The 6,007-nt window shown below is 42.6% G+C and overlaps 1 long non-coding RNA gene across 1 annotated transcript in view; it reads left to right on the top strand.

Annotated features, from left to right (window-relative positions):
* Positions 1 to 5,110, top strand: part of LOC135318862 (uncharacterized) — a 389,897-nt gene extending 384,787 nt beyond the window's left edge. Inside the window, exon 4 of the long non-coding RNA XR_010377250.1 lies at positions 4,549 to 5,110. This is a non-coding gene — a long non-coding RNA (uncharacterized LOC135318862). The remainder of the gene's footprint in view (positions 1 to 4,548) is intronic.
* Positions 5,111 to 6,007: the final 897 nt, after the last annotated feature.

Below are 6,007 nucleotides of genomic sequence, written 5' to 3'. Positions count from 1 at the left end.
GTGTCCAGTTTTATTTTATGGTTTCACACGTCTTGAAACTTTCTAACAGCTCACAGTACACAGAGACCTCACTAAAGGAAACTCATGTTTGTGTAATATCCATTCACCCAGAATACATATCCGTCAGTTGCTTTCTGCTGAAACACCCACGCTCTCAGGAAATGGATCCATTTGTTTCATGGGGGCTGAAATTCCGAGAAATGAAACCAATCCCAATGTGCACTTTACTGTCTGTCTCGTTTGCCCTTAGTACAGTTTTGCAGAGCTACTTGTCTTTGTTATAGGCTTATGCCGTTTCTTCTCTACTTAGGGTAGAATATGGCATTCATTCTTGCTGTTGGAAGAATTGTAAGTCTACATCACGGACTATGACCAAACCTTATTCAAAATCGGCATTTGGGTTAGGTCACGATATGCTCATTTGTATCAATATTTATGAATATTAATGCACGCGTCTGTGTTCTGAATACAAGTGTGTTGAGTACATTTAAGCTGCGATACTGGGTCGATGCGTGCTGAATGATCCTTGACATCACTTTGAGTATTTTGTTTTGAATACTCATGGTTTCTCTGGTATATGTCAGCCAACCGTACCGTTTTGGTGTCGGTTTTTTTGTTTGATTGTTTGTTTGTTTGCTTGTGGTTGGTTTTGCAAACACATTAATCCATGCATCACTCCGTTTGCTTCAATCAGAGAGTCATATATGTGAATCACTTAAGATAGTGCTTAAAATCACCTATGATTTCCTGCTACCCTCTCCCATCTTATGGCTTTGATGTCCTCCTTGCCTTCTTCTTGTTTCTTGTTTGTAACGAATGCTCTTCGTGCACTTCCAATAATGGTTTTTCTTATTTCCATTTCATCTTGCTACTTTTCTATTCAGGGTAGAATTCTCAATCTTTCTTTTAGGATAAGTTTTGAACTGCTGAATTCTTTTAAGCTTTGCTGGTCTGTGAATTTCCCTAGCTCTGCCGTTATTAGAAATGGCAGTCATGTGGCATAGGCTACCCATGATTACAGCTTTTTCTCATTCAGGATATGGCCTATGTCCCTGAACTCCTCCCTGTTCTGCAATATTTCTGCCGAGATATGAGCTGAAAGCCCTCTGGAGGTTCTGTTGTGAATAAATTGCTTTCCTCTAGATGCATTTTAAATCACTGGGGTGATCATGAACTTTGTTGATTTGAATTATACAGCTGCAAGTAGGTCTATTGGGATTCCACCTCCTTTGGACGCTGTGTAGTTCCTGAAATCGTATAGATGATTCTTTCTTGTCTTTCAGCAAGTTTCAGTCTGACTTTTCTACAATTATCTTTTCAGGCTTTTTTTTTGTTAATCTTGCTTTTCCATCTGGGACTCTTACGAATCATACTCTTTCATGCTTTGTCTTACCCCAGGCTTCAACAGCAATGTTTGCATTGGTTTGCACTTCTTTTTCTATGTCTTCTTCTGATCGAGGGATTTCTGTTCCCCTGACTTCACAGTCTTTCACGAGTCCGTCTGCATTATCAAGTCTGCTTTGGACTGACTTTAGCCCTGGTATTGTCTCATCCTTGGGTTTTCTGATTTTTTTGGCTCGTTTTTAGAGTTTCTCTTCCCCTTTCCTGGTATACTGCCTTTTGTGATTCTGAGACACTGTTGTACTTCATGTTTTCCTCACCTCAGTTTTCAATACTTGCTCTGGTAGCGTTTTGCAGTCTAGATGTTTGAAAGCTTAATTTTGGGCCTTCAGAATCTTTGGAACTGAAAATGGTACTTCCTGTTTCTTTTCCTCTACTTCTTTATATCTACTGGTCAAGTAATATCAGGTATCTAATATAGATTTATAGGGCTTTGTTAAGTGAAAATTTTAGACCATTGGGTGTACAAAGTTCCATGATATTTCTGTGAGGACAATTTTCCCTAGGCATTGATGCCATGTCCTGTTCCTGTGTGTGTTGTCTGGTATACCTCTAATTGCTGGTGTTGCCTTTGTTGTGATGAGCACACCATATTATTTCAATTAGTAAAACTTCGTTTTATTGCACTTACCTCACAATTCTGAAAGTGCAGTGTACACTTCCTCTTCTGGAAATGAAGCTTAAAGTTTTTCAGCTCGGCATTCTGCTGTACGTCATATTGGAGTCTTTCCAAAACAGCAAACTGAGAGTGCGCTTGTGCTTTCTATTGCCATGGGAATGTCCCAATGTTAAAAGTGCTTCCCAGAGCTTCTCTGTCTAAAGAAACACCAGTGGAAACATATGTATGGATGTCATACAACAGGGCCTGCTGGAATGATCCCGCAGACCGATCTTTGTGTCCTCTGGGCAGTACCATGTCAGTGCCATCCAAAATGTAGCATCTGCATTTGGGAGATAATGCTGAAGGAAATGCTTCAACTTCTCACGTTGTGGATTTTGACCACTCTTCCTTGATCCCTCATCCTTGGGTCATGGGTGCACGAATGCAACCACAGAGCTGTACCGAATTCTCTTCCTCAAGCCAATCCGTAATCCCTGTCCAGTTTCTGGCTGTAGCAGATCCTAAAGATTTTAATACTGATTTCACACCCAAGGGCCACTGAATCCCTCAGACCAGATGCACGGCTTCTCTAGTTGAGCCCCACACGTGCTCTATTGGCAAAATGCCAAATTGATCCTGGGCCTGCAAGATGCAGTGGATGTGGCCATGGCACATATCGAAAAACTCAACCTCACACGCCAATGTGGTTGCTTTTTCCTGGGGTAACAAGTCGGTTTGCTCTCTTGATAGAACCCACCACACCCCACAATGCACTCCAGATCCCTGAGACTCAGCGTGTGCCATTATCTGTAGCTCTATACCTCATTTTCCGCTGCCTCTGCTAGCTCAAATTTGGCAGATCGGATCTTGGTCTCAGAATCCATTGTGGGGATATTTTGTGCTGATTTCTATGAGTTATGTCAGCCAAGCATCTGCTGTGCACTCTTCTAACACTCAGCGCATTACCTACAGTCCCATGTGTGCTGTCCGCTTGAGAGTGTGTGTCCAAGTAAAACAGAGTTTCACCTTTGCTGCTCCATCAGCAGAGGTCAGATCCTGCACAGATTTCCATTCTCTACTTTGCCTTCTCCTGCTTCCTGGTTATGTGAGGCCTCAGCCTGTCTTTGGAAGTAACAGACCACTCTTCGGATAGTGTCCTTTGCCAAGGGCTGGGTGAGTGGAAGTTTACATTGCTGTGTACATGGGAGGGAGTGAGCGCAGGTTGCACTGGTTCTCTGCCAACTGGGCATCGATAAATCAACACTTTCCAGATGTAATTCACAGAAATGTGATGTTTGTTTAGCTCTGTTTTACATAAAGCCATGGTTGGAGGGATTGTCCGAAGACTCCAATTTTGACATTGTGTTGATAACACAGTTGCAGTTTTTAGGAAGGTTAATAGAATTGATTTACATGTTTTGGGATTTATATGAAAATGAAGTTAGTGTTTGAAACGTACTAAATTTACCTAGAAGTCAGACTTGTCAATTTTTGTAACATCATGTCAGCTCTAAGAAAAATGTAGACAGATAGAAAGTAAAATCGCAGTCCAAAATGTTGAAGGGGACATGTCAACTCTTTACTGTTGAAGCCTCCAACACCAACAGGAAACGTGAAGTACCTATTGAAACCATGAAATAACCGAGAACCTGGGTTTCCATTGTGCATTTGGTGCCCTATACTCCCAATGACACATACTGGCCTATGTTGGCATTTCAAGGGGTAACATTCCTCTCTAGGAAAGTACAAGAAAAACCAAACAAAATGTATACATTTAGGCTTGATTCCAAAAGCACATACAGGCATTTTAGCTATGAGAACCCTGCTGCAGCTATGCTAGGCTATTGAAAAGCAGGTGTTCTTCTATCAGTGATGAGAACGCTTAATCATCCGATCATGTTGGGTAAAGCAATTTAACACAACCAAGTGTGCACCCCCAAAATATCATGCACCCGGTGCTTGACTGAAGAGAAAGACGGTCCACAAAATCTGTGTCTTTAAAGTCTTTCACGACTTTTAGAGTTCAGGTCACTGTCTGACATAATATTTACCAATACTGTCTTGAAAAACTGAGGGCTAGTACATATTCGAGTTCAGTCAAAGATTCCTCTCACTTACCACAATCCCTTCACCCCAGACAAGACATAAACCCAGCATATGCTGCATCTAGGGGAAGGTCATCATTTCTTTGTGTGAGCTAAGTATCCAATACCTAACTAATTTAGGCGAGAGTATTTGACGTTTAAGGAGTTCACTGTTGTTCACAGAGAGTGAAGATGGAGGAACTCTGATTCTAGGAGGGGCTTGCTCTTCTCCTACTGGCTTCATTGCAGCTCAGGTTCTGATCCTTTAAAATGGATGCCTGAGTGGAGGGGAGGGAAGAGCAAGTGCTTGATAGCAAGGCCCAAACCTGGGAAAAGGCTTACCTGGGCTTGGTGCATTTTGGTCTGAATGGTTTGTAAATGCCCCTTGGGACCTGTGGATTCTCATGACCTCTTCCAAGAACATGAGCGCTTTTATCATCTCTGCCATCTCTTCTCTTTTAGACGTCAGGAATCGTGGAGCCGTTCTTGGAGCAGAGAATTGAGTGACTTTCTCAAGTGCACGTTGACACTCCGAATGTTTCTGCAGGAACACAGAGGTTCAGTAGGTCTCATGAATGTCTTTCAAGCCTGGTATTCTCTAGAGATGTCTCCATGCCGGTATTCTCCATTGTAGCGGAACAACTCTCATCAATATGTTCGCATCTCTCCTCAATCCGTGCAGCCAACTTTTCTGCCAGCTTCTCTTCGTGTCTCCCATAAAGTCGACGTCAACAGGACTGGGCAAGTCTGAAAGTACCTCGGAGCCTCTCCAGTAAGCTGATGACAGGCAGATCTTCCACTCTCTGCCCTGTCAGGTTCTGGAAACTTACCCGTGAACTTAGGTCTTTGGGCAGCAGCATTATCTCGAACTTACACAGCGTCCCGAACAAAAGACCTAAGCCAAACTCCACAAAGGGCGGCAGCCCCTCCATCACACTGATCCACCCACAGAATTCTGCCCAGTTACCTTGGATCCACCAGCCACAACAAGCCTCGCGGTACACACCAAGATTCCACCTAGAATCCAACCGGTAACTGCCATCCCCAATGGTTGCTGAATATTGTCAGTGTTGGGGGAGGGGCTGCATCAAACGGGAGGTTCCTAAGTTAAATGTGATTCTATCCACTAGCGTGCCATTGTCCTTTTATCTTCCCTCTTTCCTTTGGTTCAGATCTGTATATACAGTACAAACGGAGGGAAGTGTGTCCAGTTTTATTTTATGGTTTCACACGTCTTGAAACTTTCTAACAGCTCACAGTACACAGAGACCTCACTAAAGGAAACTCATGTTTGTGTAATATCCATTCACCCAGAATACATATCCGTCAGTTGCTTTCTGCTGAAACACCCACGCTCTCAGGAAATGGATCCATTTGTTTCATGGGGGCTGAAATTCCGAGAAATGAAACCAATCCCAATGTGCACTTTACTGTCTGTCTCGTTTGCCCTTAGTACAGTTTTGCAGAGCTACTTGTCTTTGTTATAGGCTTATGCCGTTTCTTCTCTACTTAGGGTAGAATATGGCATTCATTCTTGCTGTTGGAAGAATTGTAAGTCTACATCACGGACTATGACCAAACCTTATTCAAAATCGGCATTTGGGTTAGGTCACGATATGCTCATTTGTATCAATATTTATGAATATTAATGCACGCGTCTGTGTTCTGAATACAAGTGTGTTGAGTACATTTAAGCTGCGATACTGGGTCGATGCGTGCTGAATGATCCTTGACATCACTTTGAGTATTTTGTTTTGAATACTCATGGTTTCTCTGGTATATGTCAGCCAACCGTACCGTTTTGGTGTCGGTTTTTTTGTTTGATTGTTTGTTTGTTTGCTTGTGGTTGGTTTTGCAAACACATTAATCCATGCATCACTCCGTTTGCTTCAATCAGAGAGTCATATATGTGAATCACTTA

This window comes from Camelus dromedarius, chromosome 22 (genome assembly GCF_036321535.1).
Source record: "Camelus dromedarius isolate mCamDro1 chromosome 22, mCamDro1.pat, whole genome shotgun sequence".
Taxonomy (NCBI): domain Eukaryota; kingdom Metazoa; phylum Chordata; class Mammalia; order Artiodactyla; family Camelidae; genus Camelus; species Camelus dromedarius.
This window is presented reverse-complemented; position numbering and strand designations above follow the sequence as displayed.